This window comes from Oryctolagus cuniculus, chromosome 4 (genome assembly GCF_051225735.1).
Source record: "Oryctolagus cuniculus isolate XC-2025 breed Fujian yellow rabbit chromosome 4, ASM5122573v1, whole genome shotgun sequence".
In the NCBI taxonomy this organism is placed as follows: domain Eukaryota; kingdom Metazoa; phylum Chordata; class Mammalia; order Lagomorpha; family Leporidae; genus Oryctolagus; species Oryctolagus cuniculus.
The window spans coordinates 104,868,558-104,883,200 of record NC_142870.1 but is presented as its reverse complement, the minus strand read 5'-3'; the positions used below and the strand labels follow the sequence as shown (position 1 = coordinate 104,883,200).

The 14,643-nt window shown below is 35.5% G+C and overlaps 1 protein-coding gene and 1 non-coding gene across 12 annotated transcripts in view; one reads left to right on the top strand and one right to left on the bottom strand.

The window, feature by feature from the left end:
* The window catches only part of NAALADL2 (N-acetylated alpha-linked acidic dipeptidase like 2), a 1,439,631-nt gene that overhangs the window by 548,885 nt on the left and 876,103 nt on the right, over nucleotides 1–14,643 (top strand). The window lies entirely within an intron of this gene.
* LOC127483082 (small nucleolar RNA SNORA61) lies at nucleotides 13,339–13,469 on the bottom strand. Its single transcript, XR_007909048.3, has one exon. It is a non-coding gene; the product is annotated as a small nucleolar RNA SNORA61 (small nucleolar RNA).

Sequence of the window (14,643 nt, the reverse complement as noted above, 5' to 3'; positions counted from 1 at the left end):
TAGGCCCTCACATACTGAAGTTAATAAATCATGAGTAAACTGAACAATAATATATTATTATAGAATAGTGTTTGAGAGAGTGGTCTTTAGAATCAAACAAACCCAGATTCATTTCTTTTCCTTACCACTTAACTAATTGTGTTGCTTTGGGCAAGTGACTTATAAATATGGTACTGTTATCATGATTGTGATGAGTAAAACAAATTGTGAAGAAGAGTATAAGATTTGGGAAAAAATATTCCAAATGCACCTTTGAAAACAATACAAATTGTCAAAGCATGAAGCTGTAGTGCTGTCAAAACTTGGATGTCATATGTTACTATCTGACGGATACAACTGAAAATCGACATTGCAATTGGTAGTGTTCATCTTGCACAGAGATCAAGCGTGTGACTGAATGTTCATATTTGTAGACAATATTCCAACTTCATTCAAAATGGGCTATCTGTCTACCAAATTTGGACTGATACTTGAAAATAGCTTTTTGAATACCTTTTTGTCACAAGTACAGCAGCGGTTCTCAAAGTGCTGTTCTAAACATTTGTGTCACCTTGAAGCCTGTTAGATCTCACCCCCAGACCCAATGAATGAGAAATTCCGAGGGTGGGCTTCAGAATCTGTGTAACAGTTCTTCAGCTGATCCTGATGCATGCTGTAGTTTGGAAGCCACTGAACTAGAGAGAGATACAGATGAATATCAAGTATCAAGTTGTTTTTTTTTTTTTTTTTTTTTCTTCTCAACAATCACAAATGAACTGTTTAAGTTGAATGCACTCTGGGTGGCTGTGCCTGGATTCCATGTTTTATTCCTCTGGAGAGTTTGTAAAATATAATGTGGCATTGGAAGAAATTTTTCTGATGTACCTCTTATTATCAACAGTTCGTGAATATTTGGAAATTATGTGGAGGTGTGATTCACTGTAACTCAGGTTAGGGGCTTTGGGAAATGAAAACTGTTTTTAGAAACTCAATTGGCCTAACATCCACAGTTCCCAAGATCATACTTACATAGAGATGTGTCATGAAATCTGAGCATATTGAAACTGGAAGTTAGGGAAACAATAACACACAATACAAAGACATTGTTTAATATTTAGATACTCAAAAGAAAGTGCTGATTATTATGATGAGAATTAGATGCTGTGATCCTTGCTGATTAGGTCTGAATCTAACAGAAGCATGTTGCTATTTGGGGGAAATTATGTGAAGACATAATGATCTGAGAGTGTTTCACAGAAGTTCAGAAATATGGGTCATTTTTTAAATATCTTTGGCCAGTTTTGAATGCAAATATAAGAATATATGAGAAGTATTCTTTGCTCTATCAATGTATCTCAGCTATGAGAAAATTAATTTGAGGTGAATGTGAACCATGACTAACAAAGATCACAATCTTCCTGAAATTTTGGACCAAAAAATGAAATTAAAATTATAGCTGTATACTTTTAAGGCAGGGAAAGTCTTTACCTTGTACTTGCAGAAGCATTACAAATATACGCATATAGAGGGTGAAGAAAGTGATACAGTTTATTTAAAAGGTGAAAAAGAAAACCGACCTGTGCCTGGGCATAGATGAGGAGTGGGGAGTGGGCCAGAAGGAGAGAAGGAATGTGAGGATAAGTAGAGAGAGATGGTATCTCAGCACCTTCTCCACTCCTTGGTCTTCAGAGAAAGAGAGAAGGGTGCATCCTAGTATTGGCCTCTTCGATAAGGTTTCAAGGGGAGTGTCTACATGGCACCATACCAGATCCACTGCCCAGGTCCCAGGTAAAGGAGCTATTCCCTGGGAAGGGGATAATTCTGATTAACAAGTGCGTAGTTATTATTACACATTAGGCAGAGGCTTGTGGCTTGAGAACACCTCCAGCCCAGCATATCTAGCCATTTACCAGCCTAGCCCGTATCACTTCAACTTTCTATTATGTATCTCCATGGAGGCACACTCTTGTTTTTAGTGCTGCTTCAATGAAAACAGAAGGCTACCATAATGGTATTTTCTGGGATGAGTTTTGAAATGTGATATACTCTCTTAGTTCTTGAGAAAGCATAGAATGCTACAACATCACAATTTACATTGAATTGCTGATAATTAACTGGTGACTATGACATAAATTTTTTGCTTACATGAAACTGTCTTTTTTAGATAACAAAAGTCAGCTTTTAAATTTTAGCAGTGTATGTATCAACATTATTAGCAAGAAGAATCACAACTCTCTGCATCTTTGATGATTCTCTAAATAGCTTTGAACTAGGTATATTTTCTAATTGGTGATTAAGTTCTGAAACTGCTTTTCTCAGTGTTTCAAGATGGCTTAGAATTATAACTTCATAATATTGGATAATAAATTAATACATAATTAAATGGATTCTAAATTCTTTTTTCAATAGCTGTGGACAAGGATTGGTAGGAAGGTATTTCCTTCTTTATGCATGGATTCTGCCACTCTTGGCACACACCAAATTAATTTATGGCTCTTAAGAGAGTGAAGATGATTCATCCCATTTTGTTTTTTCTGCCTGCAAGAGTTAGCAATTTTTTAAATATCCAGGTAAAAATAAAGAGCTTTCTTCACTCTGTCAGACCAAACACTTGTTCAACTGATTAAAAATTTGCAAAATTAATGCATAATCTTAAATGACCATTTTGGCAGTGAGTAGATAGAGTATTTTGGCCCATACAAACATATTCACTAAGAGCCCCTCTTTCCTACAGACTAAGTACAGAAATGTATGGTTTAAAAGATACTTGTTTGCCATGATAAAATAAATAATAAAAATATGTGCTTGCTTAATTTTAAGAAATGAATGTTAAAACTAGACTTTTAGAATTCATATAAAATATCTGTTTTTTCCCTACTATAAAAATCAATAATCATCAGAGAGCACTATTAGGATTTATTAGACCATGAAACTACCTTTGGTAGACTGTGAAATAAGTGTTAGCATTTGATGGATAAAAATTGTTAGTATCAGTCATGGTTCAAATACATAATATCTAAGGAAAAAATAAACTATCCAGATCGAGAATATGAGTTATGATTATGAGTCATAGAATTTTGAGACAGAAGGAGCCACAGAAGTGTCTGGTATAGTTTACTGTGAGATACCATATCTATTTTTATCATGCTGGTGTTGAACAATGAAGATCCACAGAAGCTTTAATTTTCACAGGCACTTAGCGTTCATATATATTAGCAGCAGTGAAGAATGAAGAAGACAAGAAGAAAGCTCCCATAGTGATGCCCTCTACTACTCAGCATTTGATGTCCCATGATAGTCACAGCAATTGTGTGGTATCTACATACATCCTTATCCCTGTTTTTGGAAATGAAAGCATTGAACTAAAAAATGTAACATGGTCATTCAGCCACTGTATTTGTTTCCGAGGGTTGCTGTAACAACATGCCACCAACTATGAGGCTTACACAGCAATAATTTATTGTCTCATGGTCCTAGAGGATAGAAGTCGAAGATGATGATGTTGACATGTCCATGCTGTCTCTGAAGGTGTTGAGGAGGCCTCCCTCCTAGCTTCTGTGTGCCATGGCCTATGGCAGCATAATTCTAAAGTCTGCATGGTGTTGTCCCTGTGTACAGTTATGTGTCCAAATGTCCCTTTTTGTAAGTCACATTCGTTATGAGAACACTTTATGCCCCCATGACCTCCTCTTAACTAATTAAATCTGCAATGACCAAATTCCCAAATAAGGTCACATTCTGAAGTACTAGTGGTTAGAATTTAAAAAATGTGAGTCTCTAAGGGCCACAGCAGTAAAAGGTAGGGCAGTTAATTGTAAATTGTTCTAGCTCTAAAATTTACATTATTTGAAGGCAGAAAAATAGATATATATTTTGTTCCTTGAAGCTAAATTTTTATGGGTTTTCAGTTTTTAATAAATTAGAAAATGGAAAGAAGAAAAGGTTGGGATGAACAATTTGTTGGAATTAAAATATTCTCACATTTGTAAGGTGCACTGAGAAGTTTTGGCTTTTATGTTCTGTTTAGTTTTGTTTGGTTTTGATTTTGGAGAAGCACAGAGCCAGACAGAGAGTTCCTATCTGTTAACTCACTCCCCAAATATCCACAAGGTCTAGGACTCTGCTGGGCCAAAACTTTGAACCCATAATTCTATCTGCTACTCTCATGAAGGAGGTAGGATTCTAACCAACCACTTGAGTCCTCATGTTGCCTGCAAGGGTCTGCTTAAGCAGGAAGCTGGAGTCAGGAGCCAGAGCCAGGTAGTGAACCCAGTCATGCTGACAGGGGACATGGGCATCCCAACTACTTAGCTAAACTCCTGCTCTGATTCTTGGCTTTTATGGTATTAGTAGGAAGGAATAAATTCTTTAGGATAATATTTTATCATTTTTATCAGTGGGCTTTTAATGTTAATCGGGTTTGGGTAGACATTGGGCACAGCAGTGTAAGAAGCAGATTGTTTTACCCTTATCCCATCTCAGAATGCCTAAGTCAGTGTCTTGGCTCAGTCTCCAATCCAGCCTCCCGCCAATGTGCATGCGTGGAGGCAACAGGTAATGACTTAAGGACCTAGATCCCTTCCATTCACCTGGGAGACACCGGTTGAGTTTCCAGCTCCTAGCTTTGGCCTGACCCAGCCCTGTTGCGGGCATTTGTGATGTGAACTAGCAGATTGCTGATCTGTTTCTGAGTGTTTCAGTTAAATGAATTTTTTAGAACAATGTTAATCTGCCAGCAAGACAACAGAAGACTACAGGAAAGAAAAAATGATCACAAGAAGATAAGTTCAGAGGTTAAAATCCAAGCTTGAAGATGTAAGGCCCATAAGAAGTGTTACAGCAAGAATGTAACCAGAAGAGGCACGTGTTGTAGAGAGTTGTATTTCCTAAAACTTGATTGGAGATAGAAACAGAAGAATTCAGAAATGATAGGTTTTCATGCCTGAACAGCCAAGGAAAATGGTAACCTTCATATCCAATTAGGAGACACTATTTTCTGTTTTCACTTTGAGTTATAATTATATTTCTGGATTTTCTCCACTGTCATCATGTAGGAAATCTCCTTGCTCCTTTACTTTGTGTCACAAAATAACGTTGGTCATACATCCCTAATTTCGAGGGGGGTTATATTTTGTATATCAGTTAACATGTCACCTGAGATGCCCATGTTCCCTGTTGAAATGCTGGGTTTGATTCCCAGCTCTGCTCTTGATTCCAGCTTTCTTTAATGCAAAACCATGGAAATAGCAAGTAATGGCTCTAATGGTTCACCCACAGGAGAAACTTGGATTGAACTCCTGATTCCTGGTTTCTACCTGGCCCAGCCCTAGGGAGTGAACTAGCAAATGGGGCTGTCTCTCTCTCTCTCTCTCTATCTCTCTCTGTATCTCTATCTCCCTTTCAAATAAAAAATTAATAATATGTTCCTTATGGGATACATAAAGACAACTTCCCTGTTGAAAAAACATGGTGTTGTATGTAAGTAAATCAAGTTGCATGAGGATAGAACAAGGCATTATTCATTTGGTGGATTTTGGAATTCGTGCAAGAGAGTTAACTTTTGGCAAATGCAGTACAACATTTCTTTGATAGATCTCCATTAGATCCTCATATCCACCTTGGCCACAAATTGAAATGATTGATTTAATGCATCTTAAGTTATTTGATACATAGGATATTTTTACTGTCTGATCTGATTGTGGCGGCATAATTGTGGTTTATTCTACTGTCACATCATCAGGTTTAAAATATATTTTATCCGTGTGTTATACTGTACACAATTTATACAGCATCTATTTCTAGTCCAGAGCCAAAGAAAAGGTATGAGGAAATGAAGACTGTGCCTCATAGGAAATATCATTTTGTAAATCAATTCAGAAGATTTCAGTTTCAGAAATATTAGACATACTTGGAGGGTTTTATAGATGTTCCATAAAACAAATTAAAGTGAGAGATTGGTTTTTAAAGATTGTTTTAGATAAGCATAGATTTTAAAAACTTTACATATGGAAAGTTTAGAGAAACTTTTCAAAGTTAATAAAATAGCAAAAGACTAAAACCAAGCTGATGGCTATCTCTATTCCCAGTATATTATGATTTTAATGTTTTGAGGTATAGGCAGCCTAGGCATTAGAATTTCTTAAATCTGTGCAAGCAATTCCATTTATAGTAAGAAGTAAAAGACAGTGCCCAAAAGCTTTGCTAAACTGTGGTATTGAATTGTTTAAGCCATTAGGGGATCCTGTTCACTATCAGAAATCAATATATTATAGTGCATAAAAATGTAAGCTTTGATGTATGTTCTGTACACACATACCATTTTGTATAGTACTTTATAAAAACTTTCCCTTGGGATGAAAATGAATTTATTAAAAAAATAAAACCTTGATATTTAAGAAATTAGATTGTGGATCAGGAAGCATAAAACCAATGAATATTTACATTATATTCATTCTTCATTCATTCAGTTCATTTTTATCAAGTAACAACTAGGTTCTAGGTACTGAGTTAGTGCATGATAGAAGAACAGTAAATAAAAGAGACAAAATTCCTCTTATTGGGGAGCTTATGTTCTAGTGGTGGAGATTTAAAATACATTTGATATTTACTATCATTGTATCATTTGTTTCATTCAAGTTACCTTTGATTTTCCTTTTTAAAATAAATAAATTTTAAAAAAGCCATAAATATGTAAAATAATGAACAGTTCAGGTAATACCCTTATGTGTCAAATTTATGAAAATATTGCATGAATGACAGATAATTGACCACATACTTGGCATCAATATGTAGAACCTTAAATATCTTTTCTTGTTTTTATTTATTTGAAAGAGTTACAGAGAGTGGGAGAAACAGAGAGAGAGAGAGGTCGTCCATCAGCTAGTTCACCCCCTAAATGACCGCAATCGCCGGAGCTCAGTCAGTCTGAAGCCAGGAGCTAGGAGCTTCTTCCAGGTCTCCGTCATGGGTGCAGGGGCTTATGGACTTGGGCCATCTTCTACTGCATTCCCAGGCCATAGCAGAGTGCTGGATCAGCAGTGGAGCAGCCTGGACTCAAACCAGCACCCATATGGGATGCTGGCACTGCAGGCTGGGGCTTTAACCCACTACATCACAGCGCCAGCCCCTAAAATATCTTAATTGTTCAAAGATTATGGAGAAAACAGGGCATGAAGCTTTACTTATATTTGTAAAAGTGTATTCTTTAGTGGAATTTAAAATTTTTCATTCAGCACATACATTACTTAAACATTGTAAAAAGCAATATTTACCATTAAGTATCAAATATTCCTGCATCCTATTCTGAAATTCATCAACCTATATGTAGAACAACAAAATCCTAGAAGACAAATGAAGGAGAAAGAGGCTGAAGAGAATAAGCCATTAAAATATGCTTCTGTATGGAGATGGAAGTGATAAAGGCTGTCCTTGAGAGCACATTGATTTGAAACCAGGGAGCTCAATCTTCATTGTTCACTTGAGAGAATAGATACACAATGATCTTTACTATGAATTAGTATTATGTTTAGAAATATTAGCATTCAGATTAAGTGCCACCAGTTAGATTATTGTGTGTTTACCCAGAACTAAATACAACCTGTAGGAAAGATAGTTTCTATATGAATGTAGTACTTCTAGTCTTGAATTTTTGTAAATTCTTATCTAGTAGTAGATCTGAGGCATCCAAAAGCAATTAATACTAAAATTGATCTTAATAAAAACAATTTATTAAAATCATATTTTGTTTTCTTTTACTAAGCAATAATATAATAGTTTTAAATGGTACATTTAGTTTCCCAGGGATTAACTGTTAGAACAAGTAATTTAGGTATCTAGTGATCCATTAAAATGTAGTTCAAGGTTTAACAAAATACACCTGTAACTCTGAGATATGGCAGTGAACATGATGCAAATTAATTTAAGAAGAATCAGGATTTAGGGTATTATTGTTTCTGTATTTGGTGCTCTGAGAACCACTTCTAAGCTCATTGAGTTCCAACTACAACTTTTCATAGACAGACTTGAAGATTAAATTTTCTGTTAGTGTGATTTAAATGTAGGGGAAAAGTGAAGACTGGTTGTGATAAGATCATTGCTGATTTGAAGTAATGTAATTTTTTGGGTTCACTAACAATGAATTTCTCAGGAATGTTTTCTTGTCTGTCTTCAAGTCCAGTAACTATTTTAAACATACAAGTGTTTTTTTTGTTATAGATAATATCTATTATAAGATGTACTTTCTGTGCATTTTTATACAACAGTTTCATTCGTACTGATTCAATGTATTTTTGAGTAAAAATAGAAAGTTATTTCAGAGAGAAGATTTTATCTTAACATAATTCTTTCTGATTATTACTTAAATTTATAAATATCTTCATCAATTTTCTAATGACCCTAAAATAATTTCTTAAAAGTTTTTGTAGAATAAAAGGATATTCAAGTTATGGAAACATGATAATTTGCAGTATAGAGACTGAATTAAATATATTGTTTGAAGAGTATATACATAAACTTTGGACAACAGTTAAAACAAATATATCAAATTTAATCATTCGTACATTTAAGTATCACATTATTTATCAATATCTTTTTAAACATAGAATTGTGTGAATCACAGTGTTTGTCTAGATGAACATGTAGAGAAATTGTAAATGAACTACTTTCCGTTATTTTATTTGACTAGAAAGTGTTAGAGCTCTGGGATTCAATATTAGATCTTCTGTTTCACTCTTCAAAGGAGTGAGATATCCTTTGTCCAGATACACAGCAAATATAAAATTGCAATTGTAACAGATGTTATAAAAGGAAGGTATATAATACTCTCAGATTAAGATATAGTCTCTCTTATACATGGGAGCTAAAATTTAAAACAAAATAAGATAGAGAACGAATGCCTGTGTATATGAGTATTTCTGTAAATGTAGTTTTTTTAAAAAACTTTGTGTTATACCTTTATCAAACCAGTAGTTAGAATATTACACTACCTATAGTTTTAATGATCTGGATTACTTTAAAATTCACTGTATATAGGTGAAATGGTCATTTTTTCCAGTCAATTATTTATTTATTTTTTTGACAGGCAGAGGTAGACAGTGAGAGAGAGAGACAGAGAGAAAGGTCTTCCTTCCGTTGGTTCATCCCCGAAACGGCCGCTACCGCTGGCACCCTGCGCTGATCTGAAGCCAGGAGCCAGGTACTTCCTCCTGGTCTCCCATGCAGGTGCAGGGCCCAAGGATTCGGGCCATCCTCCACTGCATCCCCCAGGCCACAGCAGAGAGCTGGACTGGTGCCCAGATCTGGACTAGAACCCGTGGTGCTGGCACTGCAGGCGGTGGATTACCAAAGTGAGCTGTGGCGCCTGCCTCCAGTCAATTATTATTCATAGCTGTTGTCTACTTCCCTCTAAACTAGGGTCTTTTGCTTTTTCCTTGTTAAACTTCTTATTTACTTGTTAAACTTCTTATTTGCTTTTTACTTGTTAAACTTATTTACTTGTTAAACCTCTTATTTATAATACTTATTAAGTATTATGCTTTTTCACTGAAGTATAAATTTAAAATATATAATGTCAAAAACCAAAAAAAGGGAGAATGGGAGGGAGAGAGGGGTGGGAAGGGAGAGGAATGAAGTGAATATCATTATGTTTCTAGAATTGCATCTACAGATCATAGAAATCCATTAAAATACATTAGAATTTTAAAAATAAAGAAAAAGGAGGATTGCCCAAGTCATGGAGATGAGGGGAGGTTTCTCAGAGGAGGTGCCCCCAGTGCCTTCTTGGAGAAAACTCCGTTTCTGCTAAGGATTTTTGTCTGGGTAGATAAATTTGCATAGGAGAGATGTAAATCATTGATGTTGAAAGATAAGAAAACTAAGAAAATTTTAAAATAACATGTTTTTTCTTGAGGACTATCAAACAAAGTACTACAACTTCCGTGGCTTAGAACAGCAAAAATTTACTCTTTCACAGTTAACGCGGCATTTTAAGACACTGTTTAAAACAACAGACATTTCTGCTGTCAGTTCTGTAGGCTAGACATTTGAAATCAAGATGCTGGCAGGTTCATGCTATCTTCATGTCTTTCCCCTATTTTCTGGTGCTGCTGGTACTGCCTTAAGGGCATACCACTTTGACCTTGGACCTTCATTGTCACACTGTGTTCTTCCTGTATGTGTTTGTTCAAATTTCTCTCTTCTTATAATGTATTTGATTAAGAGGCCACCTGACTATAGCTGCAAATATCTTTTTTTTTCCAAATATAGTTATATTCACAAGTTGTGGATGAGTTGGGGTAGGAGAGGGGAGAGGTGAAACTAGTCAACTCAGTACAATGTGAAACCCAGAAAATTGCTAAAATAACAAGTCTGTATCCATTTTTATCTGTATGTCATGTGTAACTGGTAATAGAACCTGGTTAAATATGTTTGATTCCAACCATGTGTATCTTTTTTTTTTAATCTTTTATTTAATGAATATAAATTTCCAAAGTACGACTCATGTGTTACAATGGCTTCCCCCCCCATACCGTCCCTCCCACCCACAACCCTCCCCTTTCCCACTCCCTCTCCCCTTCCATTCACATCAAGATTCATTTTCGATTATCTTAATATACAGAAGATCAGCTTAGTATAACCATGTGTATCTTAAAAGTTGACAGAATCAGGTGAACACTGTCAGAGTTTAGAGGAGAACTAAATGTCCTGGGCAAAAAAAATCATAAGCAAATTTCACTTACAATTCATCTCTCCTCAGCATGTCAAATAGTTAAAGGTTCTTAACACTTGAAATGTGACAACTGGACAACCAAATAAAGTATTTTAAGCGAGAGTAATTATATAAATAAAAAATTTTTGGAATAATTACCTCACATGTATGTACATGTATGTCAGTTTGCTCAACAATTGAATTTCTGAATTTTTACTAACATTGCTTTATTCCTTATAGAAATAAATTATCTTATTCTTTTAGGGGCTAACAATACAGAGTATAATAAGATTCAAATAGCACAGATCAATATCAAGAATGTAACAAAAAACAAAGGATAATAGAGAACAGTTGACTATAATTCTTCTATAAAAGGGTGGAAAAACCCATAAGATGTGGAACTAATGATGTGAAATTACTGGATCTCATCTGCATAGAAATTACCCAGCTGCTCTGTAATTAATACAAAAGAATGCAATATGAATTTCTTAACCAGACTGTGATTTCATTAACCTTAGCTGATATCATTTAGGAAATCCACAAATTTTCTATTGATTTAAAGACTGTTCTGATTTTTTAATATATTTTACTTTCCAAATAATCAAAATCATAAGTTACATCATATAAAACATGCTTGTTTTGTTATGTCCTTAAACTGCTCAACCAGTATTTTCCAAGTGTCTTCACAACAGTCATCATCTGTCAATAGTAAGCAGTGTGTAAATGTTGATTGTGCAGCAACCCCATCAGAAGCAGACAGATCAGACTGAATGGTGATTCATTACCGTCAGAGTTTAGAAGATCCTGTTCACACTGTTCTATAGCATTTACAAGTTCTGACAGTTTAAAGACAGTGAAAAGGTGGGAGGCAAAGACAAAGAATGCAAAACATGTGACAAGAAAACCCGATAGCTGAGGATACAGAATTTTCTTTTTAGTGAATTTTATCCAGATAAGTCATTTTTTACTAGCATACAAGGATAAACCAGTTGGATTAAAAAGTGAAAACCTCAAGCAGATTAATATTTGTCTCTCAAGTACTATAATGGAAATAATTTTCTTGATGCCATAAACACTTGATTAGTTTAGAAAATTAAAAACTTCTGCCATGAAAATCAAGCTTATAGTTTAAAAGAATTGAGCTGTTTTAACTCAAAATTGGAAAACGTGTGCCAATCTTTTTCCTATACTAAATAAGCACATCATGAAGTAGTCATTGTGGGATAAACTGTAAAGCCACTGCCCGAGACTCTGACATACCATATGTTCAACCTGTTTGTGTCCTGGCTGCTCCACCTCTTACCCAGCTCCCTTCCAATAGCATGGAAAACAGTGGAAGATGGCCCACCTGCCACAGGGAGACACAGATGGAGTTCTTGGCTCTTGGGTTCAGCCTGGGCCACCCTAGCTAATGCAGCTATCTGGGGAATGAACCAGCAGATAGAAGAGCTCTCTCTCTCTCTTGCTCTCTCTCTCTCTCTCTTTCTCTCTGTATGACCCTCTTTCTGCATCTCTGACTTTCAAATAAATAATTTTAAAAAATCTTTTTAAAAATAAATAAGTGCATCCTTCCCTTAGAAGAAGTTGTTTGGGTTGACTTTTCTGTTCTTTGTTGATGAATTGTGGGTTTTTCAGACCCTATATTTTAATCACATAATTTTCTGACCTCAATTATATTTCTCAGACTGCAACAGGTAATGAGTAATGGAATTGTTACTAGGACTTTGTAAGTTGCATTTAAAGAATGAGATGAAAATACATTATGGAATTTTCTACTAGAACATCTTTTATTCAGCAAGATTACTTATCAGTTGGAGTTTCTTAAATTCATATTTTTAATCCCAACCTTTATATTGCTGGAACATTATTACTTAAACAGAGAATGAAAATATAGAAATGCAGTGATTTATTTCATAAACTAATGATAATGCTATCTGAATGGAGTGAAAAGGGATAAGATAGTGATATGATTATTAGCATCATATTAAAAATACTGAATTGGAAACAATTTCAGCTTTCTATGTATACAGGGATAAGGAAAGTCAGAAAAATTGGGAAGGAAGCAGGATACCCTTGACATAGTTCCTCATAACAGTAGAGCACATAGGAAATAATTTTCTTTGTATTAAGTCCTGGTGAATTTCAAGAAAACTATGTTTCATTTAAGTTTTTATGTACCATAAGTTCTATTGGCCAACTGTTCTTCAACCAACTAGCTCAATTTCCACTACTTACTCTTCTTTTTATAAAATATACCGAACTAAGGTCATGCTGAATGCTTATGGAGTTATCTACCTGGGCACTGCCGCTCCCTTCTCTTAACTTGTGTGCCTACCATTTACCCACCTTACTCTAAAAAAAGAAGATCTTAGATTATTATGAGAGCTCATTCTGAAGTCTGTTTTATTTATTGATTTTGATTTGTGCCCTCAAACTATCATCTGCTATAATGGCAGGCTGGCAAAAACCACCGATCCTTAATGAAGAAGACAGTTGTCTAAAATAGATAGTAAGAGAAAAATGTCAAATTGAAAAGGAAGGTAGAAAATGAAGACGACATTATAAAGAAAAATGAAAGAAGAAAAAAATCAAACAAAAAAGACAAGTAAGATTGGTGAAGATTACACAGCAAGTGTTCTTTTTTATTTGTTCCACCTTGTTTGAGGTTGGCCCTATGCTGTATATCAGACTACAACACTGTGAAGCCAGCTTCAGCATCATTTTTGTTTCTTGTACTACCATCAAGACCCATGTTCCAGTCAGATGGAAAAGGGAACCAGAGGGTAGAGCCAAGGCTTTTAATCATATTTCCTTAGGTTAAGATTTCCTTCATGTATTTTTTAAAGAATTTATTTATCTATTTGAGAGACAGAGTTACAGAGAGAGGGTGAGACAGAAAGTTCTTCCATCTGCTGGTTCACTCCCCAAATGGCCAGAAAGACTGGAGCTGAGCCAATCTGAAGACAGGAGCTTCTCCTGGGTCTCCCACATGGGTTGGGGGCCCAAGCGCTTGGACCATCTTCCACTGCTTTCCCAGGCCATAAACAGAGAGCTGGATTGGAAGAGGAGCAGCAGGTACATGAGCCAGCACCCCTTTAAGATGCTGGCACTGCAAGCGAAGGCTTAGCCTACTATACCACAGTGCCAGCCCCTCCTTCAGGTATTTTTACCCTGGCATTATTGAAGTTCTAATCAGTATGAGTGCTATCATTCAATTATTTCTTTTAATTCTTATTTCTAATCCTCTACAAAAGTAATAGACTTCAGGAATTGGAAACTACTGGATATTTTTATATAGTATTAATTTATATAATATTAATAGCTAACTTCTTCAAGGTAGTCAGGCAGAGAGTGAACTCTGAGACTTCATGTTGACTTCCAGCTCTGTAGTTTTATGTCCTTTGTCAAGACATTTTGAAGTAAGTTGAAAATGCCTAAACCAAAACAATGCTACATTTTAACTTTATATGTAAATCAAGATAATCATTCACAATTTCAGCTCTCATTTTTTCATGTGAAACCTAGAAATAATCTGGAATGTGTGACCAAATTCTGCTAAAATATGTACATTACAGCCAGCACATCAACAAATGGAAACTCATAGTTAACCAGGATTTTTTCCATGTCTGAGAAAGCAAAGGATTTAAAAAAATAAGGTTTATTTGAATAACTGAAAAGCAGAGTTACAGAGATAGAGATACCAGAGACATAGAGAAAGAGAGGGAGAGAGAGTGGGACCTTCCATGTTGGTTCACTGTCCAAATGTCTGCAACAGCCAGGATTGGGTCAGGCTAGAGCCAGGAGTCAGGAATTGCATCTTGGTTTCCCATGTGAGTGGCAAGAATCCAAGCAGCTGGGCCATCACCTACTTCCTCCCAGGTCACATTAACCAGAAACTACATCAAAACTAGAGTAGCTGGGACTTGAATCAGGAGGCTTAATCTGCAGTCACAGCACCC